Raw genomic sequence first — 23,143 nt, 5'->3', positions numbered from 1 at the left:
CAGGCTTTGGGACCAGATGGTGGGTGAAGGCTGGAAAAATGCTGAAAAGGCTGTTGGTAAAAGCTGGAGAAATGGCAAACAAATTGCTAGTGAAGGATAGCAAGGCGGTGAGGGAATGTTATTGGAAGCTAGGTAAAAAGTGAGCTGTGATTTGCTATTGTGGAATAACACAGAATAAATTACCCCTGTAACAACTTGATATATATATAGATTATATACCTAAGCAACTTTTGGAGTTGGCTAAGAGATTCCAAGGCAAAATATTGAAAGCACCAATTGGCTGCTTAAAGCTGAACATGATAAAATATGAGAATGGAGAGGCACTTATTCTGAATTAGTAAACTGGATTTTAAATTTGGGTCCTGGTGGAGGTTGGGTGTGACAGAATGGGAGAGAGGTCATTATGCATGAGAAAAGGTAGCATGTTCCTCACAGGCCCCAGAGAGAGAGGGAGGTGCCGGGAGAGGCCGATGGGATGTGTGATCAGTTCAGGAGGCTCAACTAGCAGGTGGGGGCACACAAGCAGGGAAAGAGGAACCTGTGGGCGTCTGCCATTATTGGGGCCCAGGGGTGGAGGCTAGAGCACTTCCTGCAGGAGTTAAGGATTAGTTAGTTTAAAGCAAGCACAGGCAAAAAGGGAAAGGGACTGGGGTTCGGAATGTGGTGGGGATATGGGACCAGCTGTGGGTGCAGCTGAGGTGCGTGGGCCATGAGGGTGGTGACCGCGAATGTGCGATGGCTCTGGTAGAGTTCGTTATGTCCCAGCGCTGGAAAGCTGCTCATTTACCAGGTGAAAGGTCAGTGTTGAGACAAGTGACTTAGCCAAAGTAAGATGGATGTTGGGGGCAAGAGACAAAAAAATTTTATAGTTTTAATGGTACTAAAGAGAGAACTGTTCATTTGGTACGAGGTTGGAGGAAACAGAGAGGGCCCAAGGTTTGCTGAACTGGAAAACAGAAGTCCACCTCCTGCCAAGTGTACCCAACTGGTCTCAAAATTCAAATGCCCTCAGGGGAGGAAAAACCAACAGTATGACTCCAAGACTCTGTGTTAAGAGCTCAGAAAGATTTAAGGTTGTGGTTGTTAGACCCTTTCAGGTAAATAAAAGGACTTTTGAAAATCTTAAAGGGATTGTTCAACATCACTCTGACACTTCCTTAGTGGTCTGTTTCTTAAAGAATTACGAATGTGGCTTCTGGGGCATGAAATGATTCCCAGTAAGATTCTTCGGAAGCCACAGTGTTTTAAAGAGAGTTATATTGGTGAACTTGTGGCCAGGTTAGACTAAGAGGGACAGAAACAATTTCAAATGAAAAGAGACCTATGAGCCCCCAAGATACTATAGGAAAGAAGCAGGTGAAAAGTGACTCAATTTTAGCAAACAGGAACCATTTCTCAGGGTGTGGCCAGAGCTCAGGGGGCAGATCCAGGAGCCACAGATTGATGTGGGTTACAGACAGCAGAATTGCATCATAACATGAGGAAACTTCCTTATTCCTGGAGTGGGGGTCTTGATCAAAGTTCTGAGGTATTCCAAATTCCTGTAATCCATAATCTAACCCAGTGTCACACCTCCCATTTCTCCCTTAGTTGAATGTCTGCTGTAGTTTTCCTCTCTTCTCACCACAGAAGTTTGGGAGAATGAATACCTCATCCGCATCCAGAATTGAGGCAGATCACAAAGCCAGGATTTCAAAATAATCCATGACTGGCTGAAACTTTTGGGGTCTTGGGAGGGAGGGAGTACAGTTTACCTGTGGGAAGTTTGTGAATTATTGAGACCAGAGAGTAGACTATGTGGTACATTACATAGTTTTTACAAATAGCTCCCAGCAGCTCACTTTTCTTGTACACTCAGCCCACACTGACTCCATGCTTGGTATGTGACTGGTTTTGGCTATGGGGAAATCAGCAAACATGATACAAGCAGAGATATAACAAGTGCTTTCACTCTGAGGTTTGCCATCTTGGAACATTGCTATAACCACGTGACAGATCTCTGCAATTTTCTTTTTAGAAAAGCATTTGCTAACATTTATTGAACCTCCCTCCATGGGGCTTCAAGCTACCAAGACACAATCCCCTCCCCCCGCTTTAATCTTCTCCTTATCTGCCAAAGAATTTGGCCTTCAAGATGTCAAGCTGCTTTGGGAGCCTCCCCTCCCAAGATGTGCAGTAGCGTGAGTGCACCACATACTGATGGGAGCCCCTCCAGTCTTGTATTTGGCAGCATTTACCTGTGTCTGCTCACTGACCAAGGTCCACAATTCATCAAGGTTGACACTTGGGCAGAACTCCTGGTTCCTCTTCAAGTGATGATGTCTCCTTATAGACCTTCCCAAAGTATCCTGGGCACTAAGATATTTGTTGAAGTTGATCTTGTGGTGATACATCCTCCGGCCTCCAGGGTGCTTCGGTGCTTGCCAGTGTGGCTGTAGAGTGGCTCATGTGGACCCAGGCTTTGTGGATCTTTCTCAATCTGGATGGCATGCTGTTGACCGAGAACAAAAGAGCTCTGGACTTTGCTTGAGGATGAGAGACTTCATGGACAGTGGCCAGTTACTCCAGCCACCTCATAAGCGGAACACAGTCGCATAAGTAAGCGTAGGCAAGATGAGCAAATGAATGGCTCAACAATCCACGTAACCATAGAACTAGTCAATTAATGTACTAAGTGACTGAATTTTGGAGGAGTCTGTCATGTGATAATAAATACTTGAAAGACCCCCATCTCTATAATGAAAATTAGAAGAAAGTAAAGTCAGGAGAGAGAAGCTCCCACTTCTGGTGTAACAACCTTGACAGATGGAACAGCAGCCTGGCCTCAGGGAAAGGAGGAAGTTGGGAGGGAGGTTGGGTTGGTAAAGACAGTCTGTGTAAGAGACCTGAGACCACAGGCTGTGGGTGGCTGTGGCTTATGTTGTGCCCTCCCTGGTGAGAGCGGTGGGCATCTGAGAGCCAGTCCGGCCTCCTCAGCTTTCAGGAGCATGAAGGACACAACAGCTAGCCAGGGTTTAAGAGGCACCATTAACACTCCATTTTCTGCCAGCCACAGCCACCCCGAGGCACAAAAATGGTGGTAGAAAATACTAATATTTTCTATTATATTAGTATAAATATAATATTATATTAGTATAAATAAATAATGGGAGGAGGATGGCAGGTGCAAATAACAGGAATATTGATGAAACCAGAGTGGCTATGAGGTGATGACTGATACAGGTGGGTACTAGGTAAAGAGGGGTTATTATAATTAGATAATATCCGAGTTCCCCAAAGAAACAGCTCAAGCTCTCTCTCTCTCCATATATATGCACAGTGGTGCCATGGCACTGATGTTTACTAAGAAGCCAGCAGTTTTATTCACCACTCAACACAGTGAAAAAGGCAAATAATATCTTGTTATTATTATGAAGATAGTTCTGACCTTGCAGATTCCATGAAAAGGCCTATGTGCCCCCTCCCCATAAAAATATATACATTTTTAGAGAGAGAGAGTGACAGAAAGAGATTTGTTTTAAGGAATCGGCTCGTGTGATAGTGTGGGCTGGCAAGCTGAAATCTGTGGAGCAGGCTGGCAGGCTGGCAACTCAGACAGGATTTAATGCTGCCGTCTTGAGACAGAATTTCTTCTTCTCCAGGAAACCTTAGTTCTGGCATTAAGGCTTTCAACTGATTGGGTGAGGCCAACTCACATTATTGAGGAGGATAAATAACCTCCTTTACAGAAACTCACCTGATTGTAGACACTAACCACATCTACCAAACACCCTCACAGCAACTCCTAGATCCAGACTGGATTAAATAACTGGGCACTTAACCAAGCCAAGCTGACACATAAAACTATACAAGACACTAGTCCATTTGTTTGTATTTAAAATTTTTCATTTTATGTTTTCTAAAAATCTAAATTAATTTTTATGTCATGCCAACTTACATTTATTTTTCAAGATTAAATTTTTAAATAAATACATAAATGAATATTCTCATTCCTAGGTGGAAGAATCGTGCTCAAAAGTAATAAAACCCCTGCTCTGAAAATCTCACACTCTAAAGCATCATCCATCTTTAACAAAAAAGGGGGAAAAATGTAATCCTATGTGTATAACCAAGAATGAAAACACTAGCACAGCAGAAAGGAATAATTCTTAAACCTTTCTGGGTCACAAAGAGATCTTTTGAGAATCTGATGGAAATTGTGGACTATCTTTCTTTAAAAAAATATGGATGTACATGTGCACATAAAATTCTGAAAATAACTTCAGTAGGTCTGAAGGCTCCCAGAAACCTATCTATGGCCCTACAGGGTGCCAGTTTACTCAAAAAGAATAAAATATTTAAGAATAAACTTAACCAAAGGAGTGTCAGACCTGTGCACTGAAAACTACAAAATGTTGCTGAAAGAAATGTAAGAAGACCTAAATAAATGGAAAGACATCCACGTTCATGGAGTGGAAGACAATACGATTAAGACAGCAATATTCCTCAATTTGATGTCCAGATTCAATGCAATCCCTATGAAAATTTCAGAAGTCTATTTTGCAGAAATGCATAAGTTTGGCCTGGAACTCACATGGACTGCTCTTTCACCAAAGACGTTCTTAAATGAACCTTTCTTTAAAACTGTGAGTGCAGAGCCATGCAGGCCACGGCGACCATGGCACAGTGGCGCCATGGCACTGGTGTTTACCAAGTGCCAGCAGTTCTACTAACCACCTGACACAGTGAAAAAGGCAAATAATGTTTTGTTATTATTATGAAGCTAGTCCTGAACTTGCAGATTCCATGAAAAGGCCTACCCCCCCATAAAAAATCATACAGAAATTCAAAGCACCAGAATAGCCAGGACACTATTGAGAAAGAACAAAGGTGGAGGACTCACACTTCCTGATTTCAAAACTTATTACAAAGCTACAGAAATCAAGACAGTATGGTACTGGCAAAGAACAGAAATATAAATCAAAGGAATGGAATGTAAAGTCCAGAAATAAATCCACACATTTATGGTCAACTGACTTTTTTTGTTAATAATTTTTTTTGGGGTGGAGGCATGGGCAGGCTCTGGGAAACGATTTTTCTTTATTTTTTCTTTCTTTTACATGGGCAGGTACCAGGAATCAAACCCGGGTCTCTGGCATGGCAGGCGAGAACTCCGCCACTGAGCCACCATGGCCCACCTGGTCAATTGACTTTTGACAAGGGTACTAAGACCATTCAATGAGGAAAAAATAGTATCTTCAACAAATGGTGCTGAGAAAACTGGATATCCATATGCAAAAGAAAAGATGAAAATTATAATAAAATTAATTCAAAATAGACCAAAGTCCTAAACATAAGAGCTAAAACTAGAAAATTCTTATAAGAAAACACAAGTGTCAATCTTCATGACCCTGGATTAGGCAATGGTTTCTTAGAGATGACACCAAAAGCACCAGCTACCAAAGAAAATAGATAATTTGGACTTTATCAAAATTAAAAGCTTTTGTGCATCAAAGGATACTATCAACAGAGTGGAAAGACAATTTACAGAATGGGAGAAAATATTTGCATGTTATATAAATCTGGTAAGGGTCTAGTATCCAGAAAATATAAAGAATTCTTACAAATCAACAATAAAAATACAAACAATCCAATTAAAAATGGGCAAAGGATTTGAAAAAACAATTTCCCAAAGAACTTATACATATGGCTAATAAGCATGTGAAAAAAGATAATCAGGAAACCAAAATGAGAGGGCATGCAAGGGTAGTTCAGTGGTTGAATTTTCATCCACCATGTGGGAGGCCCAGGTGTGACTCCTGGCCCATGCACTTCCCAAAACAAACATCAAGTAAACAAACAAAAAATTCAACAAATGGTGCTGCAATAACAGGATACTACATGGAAAAAGAATAAAATGTGACCCTGCCATACAGCAGACAAAACAAAGAAAAAACCACATGAGATACCAGTTCACATCCCCTAGGATAGCTAAAATTAAAAGGAAAAGAACAAGTGGTGGTGAGGATGTGGAGTAGGTGGAGAAATCAGAGCCCTCATAAACTGCTGGTGGAATTGTAAAATGGTGCAGCTGCTGTTTCTCAAACAATGACACATAGAGTCATCACATGACCCAGAAACTCCACTTCTAGGATGTAACCAAGATCACTGAGAAAAGTGTTCCCACAAAAACTTCTACATGATGATGCATAGCACCATTATTCAAATCTTCAAAAAGTGGGAACAGTCCAAGTGTCCAATTCAATGATGAATGGATAAATAAGATACAGCATACCCACACAGTGGAATATCATTCAGCCATAAGAAAGAAGGAAGTACGGAAATATTCTACAACATGAGATGAAACTTGAAAATATTATGCTAAACGAAAGAAAAAAAGCCACGTGTAGTATGAATCCATTTACATGAAATGTCCAGAAGAGGCAAATCTATATTGACAGAAGCAGCACCCTGGTGGCCAAGGAATGGGACAGGTGGAGGGAATGGGGAGTGACACTACTGGGCAGCAGCATCTTTTGCAGTGATAAAAACGTGGTGGAATTAAATACTGTAATACTACTAGTACTACTTAACCAAGGAAAGTGGTAGTAGTTGCAAATCTTGTGAATATACTAAAAACCACCGAAATGCCCACTTAATTAGGGAGAATGTGTTGTATGTTAATTAAAAAAAAAAAAACCGTAAAGAGAAATTCTGCTCTGTTGGCAAAGTGCATGCTAAAAGAAAACATTTGAAATACTACGCATATCCTCATTTGTGAAAAGCACATACGGAGCTGTTTCCAAAACACCCCTAATTTAAAAATACATTATAATTATATAATTACAAATACAATTATATTTCATAGGATTCCTTTTTCACAGACTAAAATCTGAGCAAAAGAATATAACTTCCACCACAATGGAACACACAGAAATACTAAGTTCTTTACTTCGGAAAACCTGCAGTAATTGTTGAGGCGTTTTCATGTACTTGAAAATCAACTTACCAAACCTATAGATAATGTATGAGGCATAACCTCGCCACTTCAGGCCCGGAGTCAAATAACCAAGGTGGCCCTGGCCTGTCTCACTTCGTTTCTTTCTGTTGCTCCATTTGTAAATGGGGTGGTTGGAACTGTGCCTGTGGCCCCTTCTGAGCTTTATTCTGAACTTATCTGATCTTATTGTGACCTTATAGTCAAAGGGGTTTTGGAATTACTTTGCTTGCTTTAACTGCTTTAAAACATTACATTTCAAAATTTAGTAGTTGTTGGGCCATAAGACCCTAAAAGGAGTCCACTGTCCATTCAGCTCGGACTACACTGGACCGACTGACAGGCGGCTATTGTGGATTTCAGCCTCAAGCAACAGCACCACCTGGCGGCTTCCCTGCCAAGAGGCGTCCTTGGACGTGGTCCATCCAGTTAGAGCAGGTGGTTCAGCTCTGCCTATTTCGGGAAACAAGTTTAATAACATTGCAGGAGACATCTCTAAGTTAAGAATTTAAGTTAAACTTAAAATTTTTAAGTTTATGGCTTTGGACTCACAAATTAAAAAATTCGACAAATTCTTTCAACAAATATTTGTTTAGTGCCTATGTGCAAGGACAAAGTCGTTTTGGTAATGGGTGCTGGTGACGGGAGCACAGCACTGTGAATGCCGTTAACGCCACTGAAGTATATAGTTGAAAGAGGCTAAAATGGAAAATGCTATGTTGTATGTATGTTACCACTGCAGTTTTTTTAAAGGACAAAATAGTGAACAAAATAGACCACTGTACCTGACTTCACAGCTCTCACATTCTAGTGAGGGGAGGCAGGCAAAAGAGATTAAGTACAATACAGATAAGTTATAACATGTTTGGGGAGAAGCTCTTTTAATAATACCAGGATACCGAAGTTGGGCTAGGTTATAATTTTAAATAGCATGACATTTAAGCAAACACTTGAAGGAAGTGGGGTCAGCTTTACATGGTTGTCTAAAGGATAAAATTCAATAATTTGGACTCTTAATACGTGGTTTTAATTCAAGTATGCTGCTATAATTCTGCTTCATCAAAAATTTCCTTTTATAAGCGGAACTGTATTATCAGGTCAATGTCAACAGGAATGACTACTTAAAAATTTCTTTATGAGAGCAGTTACGAGTTTACAAAAATGTCATGCAGAAAGTAGAGATTCCATATACCCTCTCTGACACACACCATTTTCCCTATTATCAACATTTTTAAAATATATTTTTTCTTTTTTTTTTTTAACATGGAATGCTTCACGAATTCGCGTGTCATCCTTGCGCAGGGGCCATGCTAATCTTCTCTATATTGTCCTAATTCTAGTATATGCGCTGCCAAAGCGAGCACTTAAATATTTTTATTGATAAGTCTTTACACACATACATCCCACACCTGGTGCACAATCAATGGCTCACAATATCATCACATAGGAGTATATTCATCACCATGATCATTTTTTAGGACATTTACATTACTCCAGAAAAAGAAATAAAAAGAAAAAAGAAGACACTTACACATACCATATACCTTATCCATTCCTCTCACTGACCACTAGTATTTTTTTTACATGAGAATATTTCCATTTATTCTGCAAATAAAGAGGAGAAAAGAAAAAAAGAAAAGATAAAGAGAGAAAAAGCATGACAGAAACAACAGCAGCAAGAGTCCCACACCCTTCCATTATATGCCCGTTATGCACACTTAGCTTTGTTATGTTGCCTTTGTTACAATTAATGAAAGAATATTACAATGTTACTGCTATGGACTCTAATTTGCATTAATTTTATTTTTTCCATACATCATTCCACTTTTAACACCTTGCAATGATGACATTCAGTTGTTTTCCCTCACGTAAAAACTTTCTCATACTTGTTCATTTAATCACCATACTTGTCTACTCTAGGTTTTACTGCCGCACAGTTTGTTTTTATCCTCGGCCTTTCCTTCTGGTGTTGTACATGTCCCTAACCTTCCTCTCTCAACCACCTTTGTTCATTATACTTATAATACTGTGCAACCACCACGCAGTATTTGTCACTTATTTCTACAGCTTTACAATCAATCCTGTTGAACATTCTGTATGTCTTCAACACTGACTGCCCAAATTCTACCCTCTATCTCCTGATAACCTGTGTTCTCAACTTTAATTCTCAGAGGTTGCTCATTATAGTTAGTTCATATTAGTAGGACCGTACAGTATTCATCCTTTTTCTCTGGCCTATTCTGCACACCACAAATTGTTCTCAAGATTCATCCATGTTTTTGCATGCTCCATGAGCTCATCCTGGCTTACAGCTGTGAAGTATTCCATTGTATGCTTATCTCACACACTTTATTCATCGACTTGTGGCACCCCAGTGGGCTGTATATCGCCACATACTGGTCATAGGCCAGTGCAGCCATTGTTTGAAAGTAGCATGCAGTAAATGCTAATTTATAAATTTTAGGAAGTATGTAAAGACCACAAATGATGAAGTATTGGACTATTCATCTTTAATGAAACATATTGGGAAGCCCAGAAATAAATATGCAAATATTTATTTAATAAGTAATATTTACATATATATTTATATTAATCAATTGTGCAACCTATTCATGAGAATGCAGAGAAAATTGTCTGAGACTACTTGTAAGTACAATGCAATTTTTTCCCCATTTTTTGAATGTACCCATTTTTGCTATAATGGTCTCCTTGATTTTCCAATATTTATTAGGTTTGTTACCATCACTCATAATAGGTCTGAATTATGAGGTTTTAAAACACCCATTGTGTACACTGTCTGTGCTTGTTTGAAACTGTTATGTATATACCTCAGAAAAGCCATGTCCTTTTAACCCTAACCCAGTACATCCTATTGTTTGGGTGAGACATTTTTATTAGTTTGATTCTGTGGAGATGGGACCCACGTTATTGTGGCTGGAACCTTTCGATAGATGAATATGTGACTGGGCCCATTCAAGGTGGTTCTCATTTAGTTTGCTAGAGTCCTTAAAAGAGTTGACACAGATTGCTCAGAGCCAGAGACTCTTCGAAAGCCGACACAGAGAACAGAGAGATGAAATTAAGACACAGATATTTGAAGCTGCTAAGCTAAGAGACGGATCCAGAATTTGCCCTGGAGAACTTTAGAAAGGACCCCACAGATGCTTAGAGAGAGAGTCAGTGGAATCAGAAGCCGAAAGCAATGAACCAGTAGCAAGCCCAAGCGGATGCCAGCCACTTGACTTCCCAGCTTACAGAAACGTTCTGGATGCTGCCTGCCTTTTATTCAAGAAGGTATTCTCTTGTGGGTGCCTTGACTTGGACATTTTCAGGGTATTAGAACTGTAAACTTGTAACTTAATACATCCTTGATAAGAGCCAATCCATTTCTGGTATATCGCATTCTGGTAGCTTTAGCTAATGGAAACACTGTCCATTAAAAAGGGGTCATGTTACACCATATCAACAAATCAAAGCAGAAAAATCACATGATCATCTCAATTGATGCAGAGAAGGCATTTGACAAGATTCAACATCCTTTCCTGTTGAAAACACTTTAAAAGATAGGAATACAAGGGAACTTCCTTAAAATGATAGAGGGAATATATGAAAAACCCACAACTAATATCATCCTCAATGGGGAAAAATTGAAAACTTCCCCCTAAGATCAGGAACAAGACAAGGATGTCCACTATCACCACTATTATTCAACATTGTGTTGGAGGTTCTAGTCAAAGCAATTAGACAAGAAAAAGAAATACAAGGCATCAAAATTGGAAAGGAAGAAGTAAAACTATCACTGCTTGCAGACGATATGATACTATACGTCGAAAACCCGGAAAAATCCACAACAAAACTACTAGAGCTAATAAATGAGTATAGCAAAGTAGCAGGTTACAAGATCAACATTCAAAAATCTGTAGTATTTCTATACACTAGTAATGAACAAGCTGAGGGGGAAATCAAGAAACGAATCCCATTTACAATCGCAACTAAAAGAATAAAATACCTAGGAATAAATTTAACTAAAGAGACAAAAAACCTATACAAAGAAAACTACAAAAAACTGCTAAAAGAAATCACAGAAGACCTAAATAGATGGAAGGGCATACCGTGTTCATGGATTGGAAGACTAAATATAGTTAAGATGTCAATCCTACCTAAATTGATCTACAGATGCAATGCAATACCAATCAAAATTCCAACAACTTATTTTTCAGAAATAGAAAAGCCAATAAGCAAATTTATCTGGAAGGGCAGGTTGCCCCGAATTGCTAAAAACATCTTGAGGAAAAAAGACTAAGCTGGAGGTCTTGCGCTGCCGGACTTTAAGACATATTATGAAGCCACAGTGGTCAAAACAGCATGGTATTGGCATAAAGATAGATATATCGACCAATGGAATCGAATAGAGTGCTCAGATATAGACCCTCTCATCTATGGACATTTGATCTTTGATAACGCAGTCAAGCCAACTCACCTGGGACAGAACAGTCTCTTCAATAAATGGTGCCTAGAGAACTGGATATCCATATGCAAAAGAATGAAAGAAGACCCATCTCTCACACCTTATATAAAAGTTAACTCAAAATGGATCAAAGATCTAAACATTAGGTCTAAGACCATAAAACAGTTAGAGGAAAATGTAGGGAGATATCTTATGAAACTTACAATTGGAGGCGGTTTTATGGACCTTAAACCTAAAGCAAGAGCACTGAAGAAGGAAATAAATAAATGGGAACTCCTCAAAATTAAACACTTTTGTGCATCAAAGAACTTCATCAAGAAAGTAGAAAGACAGCCTACACAATGGGAGATAATATTTGGAAACGACATATCAGATAAAGGTCTAGTATCCAGAATTTATAGAGATTGTCCAACTCAACAACAAAAAGACAGCCAACCCAATTACAAAATGGGAAAAAGACTTGAACAGACACCTACCAGAAGAGGAAATACGGATGGCCAAGAGGCACATGAAGAGATGCTCAATGTCCCTGGCCATTAGAGAAATGCAAATCAAAACCACAATGAGATGTCATCTCACACCCACCAGAATGGCCATTATCAACAAAACAGAAAATGACAAGTGCTGGAGAGGATGTGGAGAAAGAGGCACACTTATCCACTGTTGGTGGGAATGTCAAATGGTGCAACCACTGTGGAAGGCAGTTTGGCGGTTCCTCAAAAAGCTGAATATAGAATTGCCATACGACCCAGCAATACCATTGCTGGGTATCTACTCAAAGGACTTAAGGGCAAAGGCACAAACGGACATTTGCACACCAATGTTTATAGCAGTGTTATTTACAATTGCAAAGAGATGGAAACAGCCAAAATGTCCATCAACAGAAGAATGGCTAAATAAATTGTGGTATATACATACGATGGAATATTATGCAGCTTTAAGACAAGATAAACTTATGAAGCATGTAATAACATGGATGGACCTAGAGAACATTATGCTGAGTAAGTCCAGCCAAAAACTAAAGGACAAATACTGTATGGTCCCACTGATGTGAACGGACATTCGAGAATAAACTTGGAATATGTCATTGGTAACAGAGTCCAGTAGGCGTTAGAAATAGGGTAAGATAATGGGTAATTGGAGCTGAAGGGATACAGACTGTGCAACAGGACTAGATACAAAAACTCAAAAATGGACAGCACAATAATACCTAATTGTAAAGTAATCATGTTAAAACACTGAATGAAGCTTCATCTGAGCTATAGGTTTTTTTTGTTTTGTTTTTTTTTACTATTATTATTACTTTTATTTCTTTTCTCTATATTAACATTCTATATCTTTTTCTGTTGTGTTGCTAGTTCCTCTAAAGCGATGCAAATGTACTAAGAAACGATGATCATGCATCTATGTGATGATGTTAAGAATTACTGATTGCATATGTAGAATGGTATGATTTCTAAATGTTGGGTTAATTTCTTTTTTTTCCGTTAATTAAAAAAAAAAGTAATAAATTTCAAAGGATACCACAATAAAAAAAAAAAAAAGGGGTCATGTTATGCTGCATTTGTGCTCCACACAGCAATCTGTGCTAGGTTCTCAATACATGTATTCTCAGTTGATCGATAACATTTTAGTTCAGTTCAACCTTTATCAAGTATTAAAAACATAAAGGGTTATGACAAGACACTGGATACTGGGGTATGGGAGGCACAGATTGTGTGAAGGGTGAGACTGAAAAATTTATAGATTGTAGATATGACTCTTGAAAAGAAGTTCATAATCTAGAGTGAGAGTATAAATTATAGGTTCCTATCAAATTGCAATACAAGGTGAGATAAGTAATATAAAGAAGTGTGAACATATATTTTTGGAACATAAAGAATGAATATCAGAGTGACCAGAGAAAAGAAGGAAAGATTTTCAAAGAAGGTGTCATTTCAATGAATCCTTCAGATAAGTTGTTTTATAATAGGTGCTAGGCTTTTGGAAGGGCTGTTTCTTGTGGAATCACATGAATAAAGAAAGACCTGAGTGTTTAAACAGCAAGGTATAAGTGACCACTAGTATTTCCTTCCATCTACTCAATTTATTTTTCCCTTGTCCCCCCTATTATTTATTTAAATTTCTATCCATAATTTTTACTCATCCATTCATATCCTGGATAAAAGGGGCATCAGACATAAGGTTTTCACAATCACATGGTCACACTGTAAATGTTACATCTTTATACAATTGTCTTCAAGAACAAAGCTACTGGAACACAGCTCAACAGTTTCAGGTACTTCCCTCAATACACCATAAACTAAAAAGGGGTATCTATATAATACATAAGAATAACTTCCAGGATAACCTCTTGACTCTGTTTGAAATTTTCAGCCACTGACACTTTATTTTTTCTCACTTCTCTCTTCCCGTCTGTGGTCAAGAAGTTTTTCTCAATCCCTTGATGCTGGGCCCTGGTTCGTATCAGAAGTCCTGTCCCACATTGCCAGGGAGATTTACAATCCTGAGTGTCATGTCCCACATGGGGGGGGGGGGGGTGGGCAGTGAGTTCACCTGCCAAGTTGGCTTAGAGAGAGAGGCCACATCTAAGCAACAAAAGAGGTTCTCTGGGGGGTTACTCTTAGGCCTGTAGACTTACCCTATCCTTTGTAGGGATAAGTTTCAAAGGGGCGAACCCCAAGATTGAGAGCTCAGCCTATTGATTTGGTTGTCCCCACTACTTGCAAGAATATCAGAAATTCTCTCCAGATGGGGAAGTTGAATATTTCCTCCTTTCTCCCCATGCCCACAAGGGGACTTTGCAAATAGTTCTTTATTCATTGTCCAAATTACTCTGCGATATACTGGGGCATCACACTAACCTGGACAAACCAACAGAATCTCATGCCTTATTCAAGATCCATGTACTTATGGTGTTCAGCTAAACTGACCATACAAGTAAAAAAGGAAATGCACTACCCAAAGTATGAACTTTGCACCCAATAAACATCTCTCCTTTATTCTCACACAGAGGTTGAAGCTTTAAAATACGGACGGTGTCATCCTTTACCCTGTATTCTGATATACCTTAGTCCTATCCAGATCAGCTTCATTCATATCTCTACCTGAAGTCTGATCACTTTTTCAACTTTTAAAGCAGTTCCTGTATGAAGTACTGCTGACGTTCACAGCTTCAGAGCTCTAACTTTGAGTCTCAGGTGTTACATAAATACCCGAAGTTTCTGGGAATTACCATGTTATATACAAACAGTTCAGTATCTCAGAATTTAGAATTAACAGTTACACCTCCTGAATATATGTGACTGCTATAATCTAGGACCCTTTACAATAAGCCCCAACCTCATAACCATGCTCTCAACTTTAGTTCACTGAGTTTTTATATTATATTTAGTCCATATGATTGAGACATGATAAGATTTCTCTTTCTGTTCCTGACACTTCATTCAACATACTGTCCTTAAGATTCATTCACCTAATTGCATGCCTCACAACTTCATTCCTTCTTATGCCACTCGGTAGTCCATTGTGTGTATACACCACAGTTACTCCTTCCATTGCTTATTCATTGTACCCTTATTCATTGTACACCTCCATCCATTGTGGATTGTGAACACTGCTGCCATAGACACCAGTGTGCAAATGTCCATTCGTGTCCTCACTCTCAGCTCCTCCAGGTATACACTGAGCAACAGGGTTGCAGGATCATATTGCAACCCCACCCCTAGCCTCCTGTGGAACCACCACACTGCCCTCCAAGGGGCTGCACCTCTCATTTCCCTACCGACAGTGAATAGGTACATCTCCTTCTCCACATTTTCTCTAGCACTTGTTTCTCTCTGTTCATTTTTTCAACAGTTTTATTCATACAGCATACAATCCAACCTAAGTAAACAGGCATGCCTTCCCCACCATATTCTATCTGAAAACATTTCCTTTCCTTCCACAAAGAATATCCTTTCCCATTCCCCCTGCATGTTGACATTTAGTTTTGGCTTAATGCCTGTGTTACATTAGTGGAAGCATATTACAATGTTAGTGTTGACTATATGCCCTAGCTTACATTGATTATACTTTTTCCCATATACCATCTATTTTCAACACCCTGCAATACTGACATTCATTGTTCTCCCTCATGCAAAAACATTTTTAAATTTGTATATTTAATCGCCATTATTGTACACTCTAGGCATTCCTAAATCATACCATGTTAGTCTTTACCCTCTATCTTTTCTTCTGGTTTCATATATGCCCCCAGCTCTTCTCCCTGAACCATACTTGCATTCAGCTTTATTCAGTGCACGTACATTATTGTACTACAATCAGGCAGTATTGTGTGAGCCATTTCTGAATTTTTACAATTAGTCCTATTGCACAGTATGTATTCCTTCAGCGCCAAATGCCCAATCTCGACCCTCTTTCTATCGCCTGATAATCTGTGTTCTTAACTTTAACTCTCAAAGTTCACTCATTAATAATAGTTCATATTAGTGAGACCATACAGTATTTGTCTGCTTCTGGCTAACTTCACTCAGCATAATGTCCTCAAGGTCCATCCACATTGTTACATGTTTCATAATTTTATTCTGTCCTATAGCTTATAATATTCCATCATATGTATATACCACAGCTTGTTTAGCTGCTCATCTGTTGATGGACATTTGGGCTCTTTCTATGTCTTAGCAATCATAAATAATGCTGATATAAGCATTGGTGTGCAAATGCCCATTTGTGTCCTTGCCCTCATGTCCTCTGAATGGATACCCAGCAATGGGACTGCTGGATCATATGGCAATTCTATACTTAGCCTCCTGAGGAACTACCAAACTGCCTTCTAGAGCAGTTGTACCATTTTACATTCCCTCCAACAGTGGATTAATGTGCCTCTTTCTCTACATCCTCTCCAGTATTTGCTATTTTCTGTTTTTTTTTTTTTTTTTTTTTATAATGGCCATTCTAGTGGGTGTCAGATGATATCTCATTGCGGTTTTATTTATTTATTTTTAAACTTTTAAAATTTTTATTTTTTCTCATTGTGGTTTTGATTTGCATTTTCCTAATAGCCAGTCAAGTTGAGCATCTTTTCACATGCCTTTTAGCCCTCTTCTGAAAAACATTTATTTATTTTGCCCATTTTTTAATTGGGCTGTTTGTCTTTTTGTTGTCTGGTTGAAGAATCTCTTCATATATTCTAGATACTAAACTTTTATCACATATGTGGCTTCCAAATATTGTCTTCCATTGTGTAAGCTGCTTTTTTACCTTCTTGACAAAGTTCTTTGAGGCACAAAGTGTTTAATTTTGAGGAATTCCCATTTATCTATTTCTTTCTTCAATGCTCATGCTTTGGGTGTAAGGTGTAGGAAACTTCCTCCTATTACAAGTTCTATAAGATATTTTCCTACATGTTCTTCTAAAAGTTTTATGGTCATAACTCTAATGTCTAGGTCTTTGATCCATTTTGAGTTAATTTTTGTATAGAGTGTGAGATATAGATCCTCTTTCATTCTTTTACATATGGATATCCAGTTCTCCAAGCACCATTTATTGAAGAGGTTGCTTTGGCCCAGGTGGGTTGGCTTGATTGCCATATCAAAGATCAGAGGGTCTATATCTGAACACTCTATTCGATTCTATTGGTCTGTATATCTATCTTTATGCTAGTACAATGCTGTTTTGACCACTGTAGCTTTGTAATATGCTTTAAATCAGGTAGTGTAAGACCTCCCACTTCATTTTTCTTTCTCAAGATATTTTTAGCTATTTGGGGCACCCTTCACTTCCAAATAAATACGGTTATTGGCTTCTCTACTTCTGAAAAGTAAGTTTTGGGGATTTTAATTATATTACAATGAATCTGTAAATAAATTTGTGGAATTGACATCTTAACTATATTTAGTCTTCCAATCCATGAACATGGTATGCCCTTCCATTTATTTAGGTTTTTCATGATTTCTTTTAGCAATTTTCTTGTAGCTATCTTGTAGTTTTCTTGTAGTTTTGGTCTTTTATATCCCTACTTAAAATTATTCCCAAATATTTGATTTTGTTGTTATTGTAAATGGAATTTTTTTCTTAATTTCCTCCTCAGATTGCTCATTACTAATGAATAGAAATACTACTGATTTTGGGGTGTTGATCTTGTACCTTGCCACTCTGCTGTACTCATTTATTAGGTGTAGTAGCTTTGCTGTAGATTTTTCAGGATTTTCAACATATAGTATCATATTATGTGCAAATGGTGAGAGTTTTACTGCTTCCTTTCCAGTTTGGATGCCTTTTGTTTATTTATTTTTTTGTCTAATTGCTCTTCCAGCACAATGCTGAATAATAACAGTGACAGTGGGCATCCTTGTCTTGGTCTGATCTTAGAGAGAAAGCTTTCAGTCTTTCCCCATTGAGGATGATGTTAGCTGTGGGTTTTTCATAAATTCTCTTTATCATGTTGAGGAAGTTCCCTTCTATTCCTATCCCTTGAAGTGTTTTCATCAAGAAAGGATGATGAATTTTGTAAAACGCCTTTTCTGCATACATCGAGATGATCATGTGGTTTTTCAGCTTTGATTTGTTTGATGTAGTATATTACCTTAATTGATTTTCTTATATTGAACCATACTTGCATACCTGGAATAAACCCCACTTGGTCATGGTGTATAATTCTTTTAATGTGCTGCTGGATTTGATTTGCAAGTATTTTATTGAGGATTTTTTGCATCTATATTCATTAGAGATCCTGGTCTGTAATTTTCTTTTCTTGTAGTATTTTTGTCTGGCTTCGGTTTTAGGGTGATGTTCACTTCACAGAATGAGTTAAGCAGCTTTCCCTTCTCTACAATTTTTTTGAAGAGTCTGAGCAGGATTGGTACTAATTCTTTCTTGAATACTTGGTAGAATTCACATGTGAAGCCATCTGGTCCTGGACTTTTCTTTTTTGGGAGCTTCTCGGTGACTGATTCAATCTCTTTATTTGTGATTAGTTTGTTGAGGCCATCCATTTCTTCTTGAGTCAATGTTGGTTGTTCATTCTTTCTAGGAATTTGTCCATTTCATCTATGTTGTCTAGTTTATTAGAATAAGGTTGTTTCTAGTATCCTTACATTACCTCCTTTATTTCTGCAGGGTCAACAGCTATATCTCCTCCTCCATTTCTGATTTTATTTATTTGCATTCTCTCTATTTTTCTTTTTGTCAACCAAGCTAAGAGTCCATTAATTTTATCGATTTTCTCAAAAAACCAACTTCTGGTTTTGTTCATTTCTTCGATTGTTTTCATGTTCTCAATTTCATTTATTTATGCTCTAATCTTCTTTTCTTTCCTTTTGTTTGCCTTGAAGTTAGTTTTCTGTTCTTTCTATGGTTCTTCCAAGTGAACAGTTAATTCCTCGATTTTTGCTCTTCTTTTTTAATATATGCATTTAAGGAAATACATTTTGCTCTTAGAACTGCCTTTGTTGCATCCCATAAATTTTATTTTATTTTTTTTTAACTTTTTTTATTAACAAAAAAAATTAACAAACAAAACATCCCATAAATTTTAGCATGTTGTGTTTTCATTTTCATTTGCCTTGAGATATTTATTGATTTCTCTTGCAATTTCTTCCTTGACCCACAGGTCATTTAAGAATGTGTTGTTTAGCCTCCATGTATTTGTGAATTTTCTGGCCCTCTGCCTGTTATTGATTTCCGACTTCATTCCATTATGACCTGAGAAAGTGTTTCATATGATTTCAATCTTTTTTAATTTATTGAGGCTTGCTTGTGACCTAGCATATGGTCTATCCTTGAGGATGATCCACGAGAATTTGAGAAAAAGGTGTATCCTGCTGTTGTGGGGTGTAACGTTTTGTAAATGTGTGTTAAGTCTAGCTCCTTTATTGTATTATTCAAATTCTCTGTTTCTTTATTGATCTTCTGTCTTATGCTCTATCCATTGATGAGTGTGGGGAATTGAAGTCTCTAACTGTTATGGTAGAGGTGTCATGTACTTTGGAGCACTCTGGCTCAGTGCATAAAAGTTTAGTTTACTCATCTGTCCATACCCCAGCTAAAAGGAGCATCAGACACAAGGTTTTCACAATCACACAATTACAATGTAAAAGCTCATTATACAGTCATATTGTATATCATTATAAAATTATATTCAAGAATCAAGGCTACTGAAACACAGCTCAACAGTTTCTGGTACTTCCCTCCAGCCACTCCAATACACCATAAACTAAAAAGGGGATATCTATATAACGTGTAAGAATAACCTCCAGGATAACCTCTTGACTCTGAAATCATTCAGCCACTGACACTTAAGTTTTTCTCATTTCTCTCTTCCCCCTTTTGGTCAAGGTTTTTTTCAATCCTTTGATACTGTGTCCTGTTTCATCCTATGATTTCTGTTCCATATTGCCAGGGAGGTTTACACCCTTGGGAGTCATGTTCCATGTAGAGGTGAGGGCAGTGAGGTCACTAGCTGAGTTGGCTTAGAGAGAGAGGCCACATCTGAGCAACAAAAGCGGTTCTCTTGGGGTGACTCTCAGTCCTAATCTTAAGTAGGCTTAGCCTATCCTTTGCAGGAACAAGTTTCATAGAGATGCATCCCAAGATCAAGGGCTCAGTCTGTTGATCTGCTTGTCCTCACTGCTTGCTAGAAAATACAAATTCTCGAAATGGGAAAGTTGAATATTGTCCCCTTTGTCCCCATTCTCTGAAGGGGACTTGGCAAATAGTTCTTTATTCACTGTCCAAATCTCTCTGGGATTTATCAGGTCATCACACTAACCTGGACAGACCAACAAACTCTCATGCCCTATTCAAGATCCCATGTACTTATGGTGTTAACTAAACTGGCCATACAAGTTAAATTAGGAAATGTACTACCCAACATACAAATTTTGCACCAAATAAACATCTCTCCCTTTCATCTCACACAGAAGTTGAAGTTTTAAAACATGGAGGAGCATTGCTCTCTCGAGCTTGCCAACCCTCTACTTTTTGGTGTATACTTTCTTTTCTCACTTGCTTATACCTGTTTGTCTCACCCTTTGATTTCTTCTCCCATAAGATGTGGACAACAGAACCCCTGGAAAGGGGCTTTTTTGACAAAGGAGCTCTGGTAGCTTTTGTCCTAGTGAGCCAGCCAGGAGTTTCTTCGTAGGATATGCAAAAAAAACCCCAGCCCTGGCTAGCCTGACTGGAGAGAGCTGAGCCTGCAAGCTGGATTTGCAACAAGGTTGGGCTATAATTTACCTCACCCTACTATCACAATTTCTTGAATGGAGGACTACCACAAGAAAATAGAAGAATTTCAAAAGGCAAGCAAACTTTAGGATCCAGCAGAGAGAAGACTTTCCAATTTAAGACTGAGTTCAGTCTATTCAATAGGCACCATGGAGGTGAGAAGGCAGTAGTATGGTATTTATATTTATATGTTTATATTTATATTATTTATATTTATATTTATATTTATATTATATTTAAGTTCCTGAAAGAGAAAGACTTCCAGCCAAGAATTCTGTTCCCTGCCAAATAGTCCTTCAAAACTGAGGGAGAGATTAAAATTTTCACAGACAAATCCTGAAAGAATCTGTCAACAAGAGACCAGTCCTGCAAGAGATACTAAAGGAAGTTCTACTAGTTGAAAAAAAAAAGACAGGAGAGGGACGTCTGGAGGAGGGCGCAGAATTGAAGTGTACCAGGAAGGGTAACTTAAAGGATAAAAAGAGAAAGAGGGAAAAGAACATACAGATCTGACAAAATCTAAAAGACAGGATGGTGCATTCAAGAAACGCCTGTTCAGTAATAACTTTGAATGTTAATGGACTAAATACACCAGTTAAAAGATACAGATTAGCAGAATAGATTAAGAAATATAATCCAGCTATATGCTGCTTACAAGAGACTCATCTTAGACAAAAGGATACAAATAGATTGAAAGTGAAAGGATGGAAAAAGATTTTCCATGCAAGTTGTAAGCAAAAGAAAGCAGGAGTAGCTATGCTAATATCGGACAAAATAGACTTTAAATGTAAAGGCATCATAAGAGACAAAGAAGGACTCTATACACTAATAAAAGGGTCAATTCACCATGAAGATATGACAATCATAAATGTTTATGCTCCCAATCAAGGAGCTCCAAAGTACATGAGATAGACATTGACAAAACTGAAGAAAGCGATAGATGTTTCAACAATAACAGTAGGAAACTTCAGTACACCACTCTTCTCCATAGACAGAACAACCAGACAGAAGATCAACAAAGAAATAGAGAAGTTAAACAATTTAATAAATGAATTAGACCTAACAGACATATATAGGTCATTGCACCCCAAAACACCAGTATATACATTCTTCTCTAGTGCTCATGGAACATTTTCCAGGATAGATCATATGCTGGGGCACAAAACAGCTCTTCATAAATTTAAAGACATTTAAATTATTCAAAAAATCACTTTCTCTGATCACATGGAATGAAGCAGGATCTCATTAATCACCAAAGAAGTAGAATGTTCACAAATATGTGGAGATTAAATAACACACTCTTAAGCAACCAGTGGGTCAAAGAAGAAATTGCTAGAGAAATCAGTAGCTATCTGGAGATAAATGAAAATGAGACTACAACATATCAGAACTTATGGGATGTGGCAAAAGCTGTGCTGAGAGGGAAATCTATTGCCCTAAATGCCTATATTTAAAAAGCAAGAAAGAAAAATACTTGGAAAAGCATGAGGAATCTACAGCAAAGTTACTTCAGCTAATAAACAAATTTAGCAAGGTGGTAGGATATAAAACTAATGTGCAAAAATCAGTAATGTTTCTATCCACAAGCAATGACCTAACTGAGGAGTCAGTTAAGAAAAAAATTCCATTCAAAATAACAATTAAGAGAATCAATAAACTTAACTAGGGATGTAAAGGACTTGTACACAGAAAACTATATAACATTGCTAAAAGAAATCAAAGATGTTCTAAATAGGTGGAAAGACATTCCCTACTCATAGATAGGAAGGCTAAATATAGTTAAGATGTCAGTTCTACCCAAATTGATCTACAGATTCAATGCAGTACCAACCAAAATCCCAACAACCTACTTTGAAGACTTGGAAAAGTTAGTTGCCAAATTCATCTGGCAGGAAAAGAGACCTCAAATAGCTAAAAGCATCCTAAGAAAAGAATGAAGTGGGAGGATTAACACTCCTTGACTTTAAACCCTATTATAAAGCCACAGTGGTCAAAACAGCATGGTACGGGTACAAAGACAGAAGTATTGACCAATGGAATACAATCAAGAGTGCAGAAATAGACCACCTAATCTATGGTCAACCGATTTTTTTAATACAACATAACAATATACAAACACAAACATTTTTACCATATGACCACTCCATTCTTGATATATAATCAATAACTCACAATATCATCACATAGTTGTATATTCATCATGATAATTTCTTAGAACATTTGCATCAATTCAGAAAAAGAAATAAAAAGAAAACAGAAAAAAATTCATACATACCGTGCCCTTAGCCCTCCCTTTTATTGGTCACTAGCATTTCAATCTACTAAATTTATTTATTTTTTTCATTTTTTTATTAATTAAAAAAATTACAAGAAACACAAACATTCTTAACATATGCTCATTCCATGCTACATATATAATCAGTAATTCATAATATCATCATAGTTGCATATTCATCATGATCATTTCTTAG

At 37.8% G+C, this 23,143-nt stretch overlaps 1 protein-coding gene and 1 non-coding gene across 2 annotated transcripts in view; both read right to left on the bottom strand.

Moving 5' to 3' along the window:
• LOC143690733 (uncharacterized) overlaps positions 1-23,143 on the bottom strand; it is a 57,201-nt gene that overhangs the window by 26,107 nt on the left and 7,951 nt on the right. The window lies entirely within an intron of this gene.
• On the bottom strand, positions 8,234-8,340 carry LOC143642974 (U6 spliceosomal RNA). The gene has a single exon (XR_013156031.1). It is a non-coding gene; the product is annotated as a U6 spliceosomal RNA (small nuclear RNA).

The sequence above is a fragment of the Tamandua tetradactyla genome, chromosome 7 (assembly GCF_023851605.1).
Source record: "Tamandua tetradactyla isolate mTamTet1 chromosome 7, mTamTet1.pri, whole genome shotgun sequence".
NCBI lineage: Eukaryota > Metazoa > Chordata > Mammalia > Pilosa > Myrmecophagidae > Tamandua > Tamandua tetradactyla.
Note: the sequence above shows the minus strand (reverse complement) of the source record. Positions and strands in the feature narration are given on the sequence as shown.